Here is a 16,453-nt window from a genome sequence, read left to right as displayed (position 1 = left end):
AAAAAACAATAAAAGGTCATTGCCAGGGATATTATTAAAACACATATAACTAATATGCCTCAAACAGAATTTCTAAAAACTCTTACAAGGAAATAGAATTTTTAAAAACTATCATAAGGATAATAGGTGTGCTTGAGAAAAGCATAGGAGACATGAGGGAAACCCTTACTGCAGAGAGAAAATACCTAAAACCTAGTCATGCTGAAATTTTAAAAATACTGTAACTGAGATGTGAAACTGATTGGATATAATGAACTCAAGGCAGAAAGAAGCAGATGAATGAGTAAGTGACATAGAAGATAAAATTATGGGGGAAATGAAGCAGAAAATAAGAGGAAAATTAAAATATTTCATCACAAACATATACTGAGGGAACTCAGCAACTCCATAATGTGTAATAAAATGCTTTTCAAAGGAGTCCGGGAGAAGAGAGGGAGAAAAGAAGAGGTGTTATCTGAGTGAATTTCCATGGGAAATTCCCAATACTGGGGAAGGAAACAGACATACACATCTAGGAGGCATGGAGAACTCCCATTAAAATAAAAAATGGCAGGCCAACACTGAGACATATCATAGTAAAATTGGCAAAATACACAGAAAAACACAAACCCTATGAGCACCAAGACAAATGACGTCGCTAACTAAAGAGGGAAGATAAAAGAAATGATTATGGAAGATGTATCCACAGAAACCTTCAGGCAAGAAAGGAATGGCATGATATCCACAACATGCTCAATTGAAAATTATGCATCTAAGAATACTTTATCCAGTAAGACTGTCATTCGGATACTAGAAGAGATATAAGTTCCCAGAAAGGTAAAAACCAAAGGAGTTCATGGTGTCTAAACAAGCCCTGCAATAAATATTAAAGGGGACTCTTTGAGTGGTAAAGGAAGACTAAAAGAAACAAAGATTAGAAATAAGCAGAGAAAGTCTCTAGGAACAGTGACTTCAGAGGTAACACAATGGCACTAAGTTTATATCTATCAATAATCACTGTGAATGTAAAAGGGAAAAATGGTCCAATCAAAAGACATAAGATATCAAAATGGATTAAAAAAATACAAGACCTTCTGTACACTACCTACAATAGACTCATTTTCAACCTAAAGCAACTGTAGATGGAAAGTGAGGGGAGGGAGAACAATTTATCAGGCTAATGGACGTCAAAAGAAAGGAGTAGTATCATACTCATATCACACTAACTAGATTTTAAACCAAAGTCTGTTACAAGAAATGAGGAAGTCAGTATATCATCATGAAGGTGTATATACAGCGAAAAGATATAAAGCTTTAAATATTTATACACCAATATATAAATCAATTGATAAGAAATATTAAAAAACTTATTGATAATAATACAAGAATAATAATAGAGAACTTCAACACTCCATCTACCGAAATGGACACATTACCTAAGCCAAAATTAATAAGGAAACAATGGCTTAGAAAGACACACCTGACCAAATGGACTTAACAGATATTCAGAACATTCCACCCTAAAGCAACAGAACACTCATTCTTTTTGACTGCACATGCAACATTCTCCACAACAGATCACATACTATGTCATAAATCAGCTCATTACAAGTTCAAAAAGACTGAGATCATACATGCACATTTTCATACCGAACAACACTATGAAACGTGAAGTCAATCACAAGAAAAACTTTGGCAACACCACAAATACGTAAGGTTAAAGAGCATTGTGGTAAAAAATGAATGAGATTTTCAGGAAATTAAAGAAGCAATAAAAAATACATAGATGCAAATTAAAATGAAAACATGCCAGTGCCCCATCTGGATGCAGCAAAAGTGGTTGGAAGAGGGAAATATATAGCAATACAGGCCAAACTCAAGAAAGAAGAAAAATCTCAAACACACAACCACTTCACAACTAAAGAAGCTAGAAAATGAACAGCAAATGAACCCTAAAGCCAGCAGAAGGTAAATAAAAAACATTAGAGCACACAAATGATAAAGAAACAAACAAAACATTAGACAGATCAATGAAAATATAAGTTGGTTTTTGGAATCATAAATAAAAATGATAAACCCAAGGCCAGATTTGCCAAAAACAAAAGAGAAAGGACTAAGTAAATATAACCACAAATTTAAGACGAGAGATCACAACTAATAACACAGAAATACAATTAGAAGAAAATATTTTGGAAATTTATATGCCAACAAACTGGTCAATCTGGAAGAACTGGATAAATTCCTACAGTAATGTAAACTACAGTAACTGAAATAGGAAGAAACAGAAAACCTGAACTGACTGATAATGAACAAAGCAATTGATCCGTAATCAAAACTCTACTGAAACACAAAAAACCAGGCTTCACAAGTGAATTCTACCTGATATTTAAAGAAGAGTGTAAATAATCTATTTAAGTAGCATAGAATATTCTAGCCTTCTCAAACTGTTCCAAATAATAGAAATGGAAAGAAAACTTCCAAACTCATTCTATAAGAACAGTATGACCATGGTTGTAAAACAAATAAAACCCCACTAAAAAGGAGACTTAAAAGCCACTAGCCCTAATGAGCATGGATGCAACAATTATCAAGAAAATAATTGCAACTTGAATCCAAAAATACGTTAAAATTATCATTTACCACGATCAGGTGGGATTCATTCCTTGGTTGTAAGGGTGGTTCAATATTCTCAAATGACTCAATGTCATACAACACATCGATAAGATAAAGGATAAAAACTATATGATCCTCTCAATAGATGTAAAAAAAAGCATTTGACAAAGTACAGCAACCTTTCTTAATAAAAACCCTCAACAAGGCATAGAGGAAACATACCTAACATCATAAAGACCATATATGAAAACCCCACAGGTACTATCCACAGGAGGGAAAAAAAACCTTTTCCTCTACTGTCAGGAACACAAGAGAGATGCTCACTCCCATCACTCTACTTAACATAGCACTGGAAGTCTTATCCTCACAAACAGACAACAAAAAGAAATAAAGGCATTCAAATTGGCAAGAAAGAAGTCAAACGTTCACTCTTCACAATGACATGACACTCTATATAGAAAACCCAAGAATCCACCAAAATATTGCAAGCGCTGATACACAAATTCAGCAAAGTAACAATATGCAAAATCAACATGCAAAAATCTGTTGCATTTGTATATAGTAATAATGTAGAAACAGAAAGACAAATCCAAAAAAATTCCATCCCCTTTACAATTGCACCAAAAATAATAGGATAACTAAAGGGGTAAAAGATCTATACTCTGAAAAATACAAACACGATGAAAGAACTGAGGATGACACAAATAAATGGAAACACAGTCAATGTTCAGGATTGAAGGAGCAAGTATTCTTGACATGTCTATGCTACACAAAGAAACAGGAGACTTTATGATTGCAGACTTCATGCTATATTACAAAGCAGTAGTCATCAAGACAGTATGCTACAAGCACAAAAGAGACACAGATCAATAGAACAGACTAGTAAGCCCAGATATGGACTCACACATGTATGGTCACCTCATCTTGAATGAAATAAGAAAGACTATGTAATGAAAAAAAAAAAGTCTCCTCAATGAAGGGTGTTGGGAAAACTGGACCAGAACATGCAGAAGAATGAAACCGAGTCACTTACCCCATACACAAAAATAAATTCAAAATGGGTGAAAGACCTAAATGTGAGACAGGAGACCATCAAAATCCTAGAGGAGAACTCAGGCAGCAACTTCTTTGACATTGGACATTGCAACTTCTTACTAGACGCATCTCAGAAGGCAAAGGAAACAATAGCAATCATTAACAACTGGGGCCTCATCAAAATAAAAAGCTTCTGCACAACTAAAGAAACAATCAACTACTCTAAAAGTCAACCTACAGAATTGAAAAAGGTATTTGCAAATGATATATCTCATAAAACCTTACTATCCAAAATCTATAGAGAACATATCAAACTCAGCATCCAAAATACAAACAATCCAGTGAAGAATTGGGCAGCAGACATGACTAGACACTTTTCCAAACAAAGCATCCAGATGGCTAATGAAAAATACTCATCATCACTCAACATCAGGGAAATACAAATCAAAACTATGAGATAGGACCTCACAACTCTCAGAATGGCTAAAATTAACAACTCAGGAAACAACAGATATTGATGAGGATGAGGAGAAAAGGGAACGCTTTTATACTCTTGGTGGGAATGCAAAGGCGTGTGGCCATTCCAGAAAACACTTTAAATACTTAAAACTGAAACTACCTTGTACTCCAGTAATTGCTCTACTAGGTATTCACCCAAAGGATACAAAAATTCTGATTTGAGGAGGCACACGCACCCCAATGTTTATAGCAGCATTAACAATGAGAGCCAAAGTGAGGAGAGAGACCAAAAGTCCACCGAGTGATGAATGTGCTATATGTATAGATTAGAATATTATTCAGTCATAAAAAAGAATGAAATCTTGCCATTTACAAAGATGTTGATGCAGTTAGAGGATATCATGCTAAGTGACATAAGGCACTCCAAGAAAGACAAGCATGATATTATTTCCTTATATGGGGAATTTAAGAAACACAGCAGATGAACATAGGGGAAAGGGAAAAAAGGGCAAAAAAATATAAAAGACTCTAAGGTTAGAGAACGAATTGAGGGTTGCTGAAGGACAAGGGTGTAGGGGATGCTTTAATGGATGATGGGGATTAAGTAGGCCACGTGTTCTGATGGGTACTGGATGTGAATGTGGGTGATGAATCAGTGAATTCTACTACTGAAATTAATATCACACAGTATGTAATCTAATAAAAATTTAAACACAAACTTAAAAAGTTAGAAAAATGGAAAAAAAGGAAGTCAGAAACATTGTCACAAATTGTCGTGAACATGGAATCTAAGGTAGTGAGTCTAACTTCTTGCATTTATTCATTTTATCCCTAACTGCTAGTGGACATGAATTAACATACTCATGACTTTTACAGTGGTTCCAGGTGGGCTGGAATTCAAATCACAGCTGCCCTTCCAAACTCCACTGTGCTGACACCCCATGGGCAGCTTGTCCAGACACCTGCACAAGAGCCCAGGTTGGACCACAGCAGGGACCCTCATCTGCAAAACTGGAAAGTGTGGAGAGATGACCATTCCTGCCAGGCTCCGGGTTTCCTCCCGCCACTTTGCTGGCTCCGCTCCCTTATATTCCTTTCCCTTCTCTTTGAAAAGAAGCATGTCCCCTGATTGTGGTGCATAAAAGTGAGGGGCTATGTGTTCTATAAATGTTCAATATGACCGATCACTTACATGGGGACAAATAAAAACCCATATGGTGCAGCCTGTCTCATGGGCTCCTATCACCCAAAGTGGCAGAGTACAAATAAACCTAAATATGCTTTTAGTAAAACACTGTACAGCACGTTGCAAAAGCATTAGGAGATGAGAAGCCTGGAATAATTCCACAAATGCTGTATGAGCTCCCCTTGGAAGGAAGAAGAAATCTTATACTCCCAAACATGCAAAACAAAAAAATAATTTCAGGAAATGATAAAATAGTTTCATGTGTTCTATTCATGAAGTGTCTGACAGTGACAATGCACAGAATGAATTGTCAGCGTTTCTCATAGAATTGTGAAGGAAACATCTTGAGTCACGAACTTACTTGTGTGCACAGAGCTCAATGGCTCCTGACACATATAGAAACCCCAAAACCTGGAAAGGTTAACATGTTTTTTGACCGCGGAGCACATCGATCAAATCTGATGAAAAATCTGGCCAAAAAGACACACACAGAATCTCTTGTGAAACTTGAATTCAATTTCAGGATGAGAACAGAATTTCCATATATTATGAAAAAACCATGCCATGAAAATTAGTTACTACACACTATAAACTTAAAAGCAAACAACAGAGACCAGAGACCAATTAGCGAACAAGTCAGCATTGAGAGAAACAAGAAAAAAAAAAAAAGATTTTAGTTATATTGTAAATCAAGAAATTAGTGGGGTGCCTGCATGGCTCAGTCAGTTAAGCATCTGACTTCAGCTCAGTTCAAAATCTCACGGTTCATGGGTTTGAGCACCGTGTCAGTTTCTATGCTTACAGCTTGGAGCCTGGAGCCTGCTTCTGATTGTGTCTCCCTCTCTCTGCCTCTCGCCAACTTGCACTCTCTCTCTCTCTGTGTCAAGAATAAACATTAAAAATAATATCAGTCACAAGCAATCAATCATTATGAAAACCAAAATTATACCTAAGAACCAAAGGCCCATAAAACGAAATACGATAAATGGGCTTTGTGAAAAACAAATAATTTTTTTCTGAACACGTGACAATCAATAGTAGTAAGACAAGTTACAGAGGAAAAGACAATATTCAAAAATTGCATAACCGCCAAAGGACTTGCATCCTGAATACGCTAAGAACCCTCAACAGTCAATAGGAAGAAAGGAAACAACCCTCTACAAAACAAGCAGAGCCTTCCGTAGTAAAAATCCCATCCTAGAGGTTATAGACACATTAGGTAAGGACAGGAAAAGACTCTTCACTCCATCGACTGTCAAGGAAATTCAAATCAAGAATGCAATAGATGCCCTATGCACTCATCCTGAGGGCTCAGTTATGAAAGGAACACTGGCAACACCATCCAGGTGAGCATTCAGCACACGTGGGGCCTCAAACACTGCAGGTAGGAATGAAAAAGGAACACCAGCTCTGGAAAACCATTGGCTGTTGCTTATGAAATTATACATGGATGAGTTAACATGTAACCTGGAAATACCACTCCCGAGTGTCTGCTCCAGAGTTAAATCCCATGCTCACAAAATAAATGGTGTGTAAATATTTATAGCATCTTAGTGTTAGAAGCTAGGAATAAGGCAAAAGTCTTTCTAAATAAAAAGGAATAAACCAGGTATGAAACTTCCATCAATGGGATGTTTTGCCACAGAAATGTGACGCTATTGATGCAGAATTGAAACTAGGAGAACCTCAAAGACATGATATGAGGGAAGGGAAGTCGTCTCAAAGACTACAGAGGTGATGTGGCCTGGGCCATTCACACAGCCAGCCCAGGGTGACAGTGTTTGGCTGGGTTTCTTTATCTGTTTCTGCCCAACATTCACATGATAAGTTCCTCTGCCTCATGTTGAATGCTGTCCTGCGCTCAACAATGCTCTCATGTTTCAACTCTCCACAGACTAAACCCTACAACCTCGGACTCCTCTGAATGGAGAGTTGTTGAGGCCATAATCTGACATGTGTTCTGACAGGAGCTGTTCCCTCCACTGTCCCTGGCTCTGGCTCTCTCCTGCAGGTGAGGAGGAGTAGGTTAGGAATACTCCACTGAAACCATCTGTCTCCTGCACCTGACTCTCCCACAACATGAGGCCCAGAACTTCCTCACCCTCATCTGTAAATGAAGTCAGTTGTACTGGAACAGGTTTGCACCTTGGTTTAGTGGATTGCTCCAGCTCCCCCCTGCCCTGGGCAAAACTCTGCAGCTGCAGGTGGGGACAAAATGAGGGATCAGTTTAGGGGTGAGTGGCAGCTGCACTTCTTTGAGGCTTGCTTGTCCTGGTGGCATGAGACCCCTGCCGTACAAGTCAGGTCTGGGGCGACCAGGCTCCCAACATCCCTAGTGGACTGTGCCCAGGGCAGAGTTTCCATCCTGGGAGTGGGTCTGCAAACAATGAGTGAGTCCCACATCTCAGTGGCACCTGCTGGGGCTTGGCCTCAACAACAAACAGCTTAGGGTCACTGACATCCTGTCCCTCTGGGAAAGAGTCCTCTGAACAGGAGCTGGTCACCAGGAACCCTCTGTATTGGTTGCAACAGTCTGGAGGGGAGGTTGCAGCCAGGCTCAGTGGCACATGCCTATAGCCCCAGCTACTTGCACCGGAGTTTCCATGCTGAGCTGGGGTGGGAAAGGAAAGGCACATACCTTAGCTCAAAATTCTAGCTTTTCTGTCTGTCAGTATACTTTCTGGAATAAATGTTTCTTCATGGGCTGTATGCCAACAAGGCCATTTGCAGACACTGTAAATACATCATTTGAGATTTTATTCATATTACACATAGTAAACATTCAATGTAGTATTACTTTCAGGCGTAAAATATAGTGATTCAACATTTCCATACAACACCCAGTGCTCATTATTAGTGCAGCCCTCCAACCCCATCACCTACTTCCCCAAACCTCCTCCCACCTTACCTCTGGTATCCATAAGTTTGTTTTGTATAGGTAAGAATCTGTTTTTTTGGGTGTATATGTTCCATGGGTTAAGCCTAAGACTCTTGATTTGGGTTCATGTCTTGATTTCATGGATCCTGAGATCAAGCCTCATTTTGGTTTCTGCACTGACAGCAAAGAGACTGATTGGGATTCTCCTTCTTGCTTCCTCTGCTCCTCCCCCCATTCTACCTCAACATAAATTTAAAAATCATTGAAAAAAGTTTATTTCTTGGTGTAGCTCTTCTCTCTTATTTGTCCCATTTCCCATTTAAAGTTTCTTAAATTCTACATATGAATGAAATCATATAGTTGTCTTTCTCTCACTTGTTTCAGTTAGCATAATACACTCTAACTCCATCCATATCATTACAAATAGCAAATGTCATTCCTTTCAGGGCTGAGAAACATTCCAGTGTATGAGTATGAGTGTGTGTGTGTGTGTGTGTGTGTGTGTGTGTGTGTGTATGTGTGTGTGTGTGCGTGTGTGTGTAGATATACCACATATACTTTATCCATTTATGAGTTAATGCTTACTTGGACTGTTTCCATAGCTGGTCTGTTTTTGATAGGGCTGCTATAAATATAGAGTTGTAATCCCCTTTAAATTAGTATTTTTGTATCCTTTGGGTAAATACCTAGTAGTTCAATTGATCAATCATAAGGTAGTTATATTTTTAGCATTTTGAGGAATGTCCATGCTGTTTTCCAGACAAGCTGCACCAGTTTCCATTCCCACAAGCAGTGCAAAAGTGTTCCTCTTTTTCTGTATCCTCACAAACACCTGTTGTTCCTTGTGTAGTTGAGTTTAGTCATTCTGACAGGAGTGAGTTGATATTTCGTTGTAGTTTTGATTTATATTTCCCTGATGATGAGTGATGTTGAGCATCATTTCATGTGTTTATTGGCCAATGTATGTTGCATTTTGGAAAGTCTATTCATGTCTTCTGCTCATTTTTTAATAGGATTATTCATTTTTGGAGTTGAATTTTATACTGTATATAGAAAACTTGAAAAACTCCACCAAAAAAAAAAAAAACCCACTAGAACTGATACAATAAACCAGTAAAGCTGCAGCATACAAAACCAACATACAGAAATTTGTGCATTTCGATACAACAATAATGAAGCAGGAGAAAGAGAAATCAAGGAATTTATCCCATTTACAATTACACCAAAAACCATAAGATACCTAGAAATAACCCTAACTAAAGAGTTACAAGAGCTTTACTCTGAAAAACCTGTGATATTTATGGTACAAATTGAAGAAGACACAAAGAAATTGAAAAATATTCCATGCACATGGATTAAAACAAAAAACATTGTTAAAAGGTTGATACTACCCAAAGCAATCTAGACATTCAATGCAAATAATTCAATGTAAATATCCCTGTCAACTAATACAAGCATTCCTCACAGAGCTAAAACAAATAATTCTAAAATTATCATGGAGCCACAAAAGACCTTGAACACCCAAAGCGAGCCTAAAAAAGAAAACAATGGAGGCATCACAATTCTGGATTTCAAGCTATATTACAATGCTGTAGTCATCAAGACAGTACGGCCCTGGCACAAAAAGAGACACATAGATTAATGGAACGGAGTAGAAACCCATGAATGGACACATAACAATATGGTCAACTAATCTTCGACAAAACAGGAAACAGTATCAAATGGAAAAATGACAGTCCCTTCAACAAATGGTGTTGGGAAAACTGGACAGCAACAGGAAACTCTAATGGAACCGGACCACTTTCTTACAATATACACAAAAACAAATTCAAAATGGATGAAAGACCTAAATGTGAGACAGGAAACCATCAAAATCCTAGAAGAAAACACAGGCACCAAACTCTTTGAGCACGGTCAGAACAACTTCTTACTGGACATATCCCAGATGCAAGGAAAACAAAAGCAAAAATGAACTATTGGGACCTCAAGATAAACAGCTTCTGTACAGCAAAGACACAATCAAAAAAACTAAAAGGCAACTGACAAAATAGGAGAAGATATTTGCAAATGGCATATCAGATAAAGGCTTAGTATCCAAAATCTATAAAGAACTTCTCAAACTCGACACTGAAAAAAACAAATAATCTGGTGAAGAAATGGTCAGAAGACATGAATAGACATTTTTCAAAGAAGACTTCCAGATGGCGAAAAGACACTTGTAATGAGGCTCATTGTCACTCCTCGTCAGGGAACATAAATCAAAACCACAATGAGATAACACCTCACAGGTGTTATCAGGATGGCTAAAATTAACATGATGGGAATGCAAGCTGGTGCAGCCATTCTGGAAAATAGTGTGGAGATTCCTGAAAAAAATTAAAAATAGAACTATCCTGTGATCGAGCAATTGTTTTACTAGGTATTTATCCAAAGGATACCAAAATGCTGATTCGAAGGGGCACATGGACCCCAATGTTTATAGCAGCCCTATCAACAACAAGCAAATTGTGGGAGAGCCCAAATATCCATCAGGAGATGAACGCACAAAGAAGAGGTGGTAAATATATACAATGGAATATTACTCAGCCATCAAAAAGAATGAAATCTTGCCATTTACCACAATGTGTGTGGAACAACAACGTATTAACCTAAGTGAAATAAGTCAGTAAGAAAAAGTCAAATATCATATGATTTCATTCATATGTGGAATATAAGAAACACAACATAGGAGAAGGAAAAATAAAATAAGAGAAAAACAGAGAGGGAAGAAACAGGAAGAGACTTAAAAAGAGAAAACAAACTGAGGGGAAGTGGGGAAGTTGGGCTAAAAGGGAGATAGGCATTAAGGAGGGCACTTGTTGAAATGAGAACTGGGTGTTATATGTACGTGATGAATCACTAAATTCTACACCTGAAATCAATACTACACTGTAGGTTAACACACTTAAATTTAAATTAAAAATATTACAAGAAAATTAAATACATACATATATGAACTCTTGGGAGTACCTCAAAATAGCAAATTCTGCACAGTGAAGGAAACAATAAACAAAACTAAAGGCAACCTATGGAATGGAAGAGGCTATTTGTAAATGGCATATCCCCAGGGTTAGGATCCAAAGTATGTACATTTTTAAAAATTATTTTCACTTATCAGTACAGAGTGTGTGTCCATGCATACTTTGTGTGAGAAGCAAAACTCGTGTATTGTGGTAAGATCTCACTGAAACGAGATCCACCCTCTTCACTAAATTTTAACAGTACAATATAATGTTGTTAACTACACATGTAATATTGTGGAGAAGACCTCTAGAACTTAGTCCTCTTGCATAACAGAAAATCACACCCCTTGATACCTAACCCTCATTGCGCCTCGCTGCCAGCCCCTGGCAACTGCCACTCCACTCTGTTTTATTTTTATCAAAACCCAATTTCAGCTACCTGTTGCTGGAAAGGTCAACGTTCAAAGTTTTAGTTTTGGTAGGAAAGGAATTTGAGCTTTATGCACAAGGCCAGACACTGGTGAGAATGCAGACTCCTGTCCAAAAGCCAACTCTGAGGTTTCTCCCTGATGCAGGGGGTTTTAAAGGAGTAGAACATATTTAATCAAACAAGGGAGTTCCATGGTTGATAACGTCTTTTGATCATGTGCAGACTCCACGGTGCAAGCTGCCAAAGTTACCTCAACTCCCTGGCATCTCCAGCTGAGGAGGGAACCACACATGCATGGGGGGAGACTGCCAGAGGCCAGGAAAGAACCCCAATAAGGGATTAGAGTGGAAAAACCGTGGGGCTCACACATGGTCAGAAGTACTTTCTGTTCTCCACAGCTGGCATAAAAAAAATACTAAAATACAACCTTGTACTTCACCAATCATGACAGAATACTGGGAAATGTTTCCTCAGTAAACTCAGAGGAAGCTTCAAACCAAAAACCAAAAGAATCAAATGGCTTGAAAACTAAGGTCTAACAAGAATGAGACATGAAAAACGACAAAGCTATTTTTTTAGTCACCTATAAAGGTAAAATTGACAATGTCCACCTCCACATCCCAAGGAAGTAGGAAGCATTGGTCTCCATAATGAGGAAAAGCAGTCGTCCATAGAAAGTGACCCAGCAGTACCACAGGACATGGAATTGGAAGAGAAATTCAGGGTGTTAAAATTTCATATCCCATATTCACTCGCTAGATTAAAGGTGGAATGTGTTGAATAGAGCCATGTCTCTGTTCCAAGTCCTTACTATGTCCATGTGAGCACGCTTGAACTGGCTCACCTGCTTCTCCCACATCCACCCCAGCTGAAATGTTGTGCAGGGTCACACAATGCCACACCATGGGACTGTTACTTACCCCACAAGTGGATCCCAGGTGCAGGGTGTTGGCCACCCGGTGCAGCCCTCTGTTCTGTCAGATGGCCTAGACCTCACTTTGCTGAGGATCCTCCATTTATACACTCTCACTGGCAGATGTCCCTGAACAGGGGCATGAGGGTGGCAGAGGGCCAGGTCACCTTGAGGGTGTCCCTCTTTCAGTTTGCATTCTGGGAAGTGCTGGTTCCTGTCAAGGGTTCTCAAGGTTGCCCCTCATGGCTCTACATTTCCTTCAGGTGGTAATTACAAAGAAGGAGCTGCACAATGGCAAGGGCATTCAGATGACTGGTTGGCTGTCCTGTAGCCTGTGTTTTGGGGACAAAAGACACGTTATCCACATGTGGCCAAGGAAACCCTTTAGGTCCAGACATCTGCTGATGATCACTCAGGATGATCAGGGAGACTTGCAGATGGACTACCCCTCCATGCCTCCAGACTGTTACTACCTCGGCTACCTGGAGGAGATTCCTCTTTCCATGGTCACCATGGACACTTGATATCAGGGCCTTGAAGGTATCATGAAGTTGGATGACCTTGCCTATGAAATCAGACGCATCAGCGATTCCCAACATTTGAACACTTTGTTTCTCAGATAGTGGCAGACACCAATGCAATGGGACCTACTTATAACCTGGGATATAAGGAGGATAGGGACCCCTGTTCCTCAAGCAAATGCCAGTGCAGTGCTCAGGATCTCTAGTAAGTTGTAGTCATCCCATCACGGAATTTTGCTCTCAGTTCCAAAACAATATATAGTGTGTTCAACCACGGGTCAAAATGTGCCCAATTCCTAATAAGGCTAGTTAGCTTAATTTACTCATTGTTTCATGGGATTCATGTAAGTTACTATATTGGTTTCATGATAATTTACAATGAGAGAGATCCAGCTAACATGGGCAAATATGTGTTGCATCAGAGTCCTTTTTTTTTCGATACTATGAGTCCAAGGGTTTTCGAATTCTTAAACCACATTCATCCTTAGTTGCAATTCGAAATGGATCCCATGAAGTTAATTTCAGTAGAGTTGTATCTAGTATATGCCATCCACAAAGCCTCATCATGATGGGTTATTTAGGCAGATATTACTTACTCTTGTCTGTCATAGCAACACATCAGATTGCAAAAAATATAGGTTTTTGGGTTGACACTGATGAATATGCTTGCCAGAAAAGGTCGAACTGCATTAGGACCCAATTCTCTTGTATAGCTGAAGCTTTCAGGAAGTGTTCCCTCATTCATATGCAGCACAAAATGAGTGGCAGATTAGGCAAGTGCCTCTTCAACATCTAAATGGTGCATTGAAATAAAAGCCTGACCCACAATCATTTTGGAAACTACTTAGCTGACCCAGGCAAGCATTGTGACTGCAGCTCCTTAGAGCAGTGCTATAGCAATCTATGCTGTATGAGTGATTGAATCCCTGGGGACAAATGTAATACAGGGAGAAGCTATACAAACTGCACCTATTTTGATGCTGAGACACTTGGCAGGCCAATCCAAAATATATGTGATCTTCCAGAGTCCTGACGTGGGGTGTCCTTGGCGTACCCTGATGACTTCCATATGCAAGATGGAACCCCGTGCACTGAAGAGGGCTGCTGCTATCATGGGAACTGCACTGACCTCACTGTGCACTGCCAAGAAATCTTTGCAAAAACTCTGGAAAGGTGAAGATATCTGCTATGCCAAAAATCAAAAAAGCAGCCGATATGGACACTGCAGAAGACCCCGGGGAATTCAACGCTGAACGCTGTTCCCACACAGACGTGCCGTGTGGAAGGCTGCAGTGTAGGATTGACACACATCTCCTTCAGCTACAAGAACATGTTGGATTCCATCCATCTGAGATCTCAGGGTTCTAGTGTTTGCGGCTGATTTCTCATAGTAGCACAGGAACAATCGAGATTGGTCATGTGAGAGCTGGTACACCCTATGCTTCTGGAAAGCTCTGTCAGGACACCTACTGCACTGGCAGTGTGGCTCAGCTGAATTATGACTGTATCCCAGAGAAATGCAGTCACAGAGGGTCATGCGACAATAACAGGAACTGCCATTGCCACATAAGCTGGGACCCTGCATGGTGCACTGGACGAGGCACTGGTGGGAGGACAGACATTGGACCCCTCCAAGAAGAATGCGGCCAGTGAGGCAAAGTCATGAATCCCTGTTATATCTCAGAGCGGTTTTTGGTCCCATTTAAGCCATAATAGCTGCATTCCTTGTGGTGTCCCACAAATGTCAAATTATCAAACCCGAGAAAATTAAGGGACTGATTGTCGCTGACGACAATCCATAATTAGCCTCCTGACTGCTGAACAACTATAGACAACCCAACTGGCACATGTGTGAAAATACAGTAATGAGGCTGCAGAGCTGACATCCACGTTTCGGGGGTCTCCAGGAGACACAGGGGTCCACAGGCACATCACGGCTCTGACACACATCTCTCATGGCTCACTGACCACAACGCTGAAATAAAACTTAAAAACTGCATGCTTGTGGCCTCTACGTATATATCTAAGCTTCCAAGCGCACAAACCGAGCCCGAGATTATGTGCAGAGGACCTGAGTCAGCATCTGGGCCTTGAACTGAGGTATATGCTTCCAGAATTAGGAGACGTTCACACAAGCTCTTTCAGGGACAAACTCATGAGTTGTCTCCAAAACTGTGCGGTTGCACACTGAACATTTTCTCATTCTCCAGGTAATCTGTCTTCCCCCAGTCCCAATGTGGGTTCAGGATAATGGAGGGCTACGAACCACCCACACTGCCTGTTCCACACTGGGGTGTCTGTGGGCTGTGAGGGAAGGGGACTGGCATTAGGTTCCACCTAGCATGAGCTGTGCCTCCCTGGAGAGCAAATTTCCAAATGTGGGAGACTGCGACCATGAGGTTTAAAGGAGCACCAAATGAAATGAATAAGAAAGGTAGGCACAAGTGCCTATGGATGACTCTGGCATCCAGTTGGAGCCCGATGAATGTGAATCCCTGCTCTCTTTCTCTTGCCTACTTTGCAGTGAGTTTAACCTTAGATAAGGATCTGCATAGGATTCCCACTTTGGTTTGCTGAGAGCCTTCTCGAATAACCACACAGAGGTAAGCCTGTGAAAACTTAGGGACTTCAGCCCCATCCATTCTCAAGTAATCAGGTACTTGCTACCCTGTTTTCTATGTCCTGATCACTGGGACTGTAGAAAGGAGGCCTGCCCTTCCCAAGGTCCTTGTGTACCCTAGCTTCTGGGCCCTGTGAGTCATAAATCCTGTGCCTCCATTTCCTTTGTTGGGGGTGCACTGAAACCGCACCTTGAGTCAGGAGAGCCCCATGCATCTCACGTATCCAAAGCCAGAGCTCAGATGCCTAGGGAGCCACCTGTCCACCCCCTGAGCAATGGCTCTTCCCTACTCCTTCAGCAGGATACAGTCTACATGTTCTTAATTTTGTACAACAGCTGGGGTCCCCAACACATTTGTCCCCAGGGATGGGATTGGGGGCCTAGGTGGTGCCCTCCAACAATGTGTTAGCACTGAGAAAGGCTCACTCGTTCCTCTCCCCCACATCTCAGCTGCTCTGGGAAGGAGCTGGAGCTTGCCGGTGGTCTGTAGCTTTGCTTTGGGCTGATGCCAGGTGTTGCCAGAAACCCCCACCCTAAGTTACCAATGCCATAAAAGGTCAGACTCCCTGCAGAGACCAACAATCAGGCACCATCCTGGGATTCCAGAGGTGTGTATTTCCTACTCATCTCCAAGTGAGATATTGCTGGACACCGAAGACCATATGCCTAGATTAGTGTCGAAGAAGACGCCAGCTGCTGGGTCCACTGTGTTGCAGCCAGTACCCTGGTGTTGTGTTTGCTTAGCCATGCCTACCTAGTGACAGAGGCAACTCTACCAGGAGCATCATGTCTCCCTGGGCGGAGGACATGACCAAGG

The 16,453-nt window shown here is 40.5% G+C and overlaps 1 pseudogene; it reads left to right on the top strand.

Moving 5' to 3' along the window:
* LOC145715523 (immunoglobulin heavy variable 3-74 pseudogene) overlaps positions 1-13,019 on the top strand; it is a 41,617-nt pseudogene extending 28,598 nt beyond the window's left edge.
* Positions 13,020-16,453: the final 3,434 nt, after the last annotated feature.

The sequence above is a fragment of the Panthera onca genome, chromosome B3 (assembly GCF_046562875.1).
Source record: "Panthera onca isolate mPanOnc1 chromosome B3, mPanOnc1 haplotype 2, whole genome shotgun sequence".
Taxonomy (NCBI): domain Eukaryota; kingdom Metazoa; phylum Chordata; class Mammalia; order Carnivora; family Felidae; genus Panthera; species Panthera onca.
This window is presented reverse-complemented; position numbering and strand designations above follow the sequence as displayed.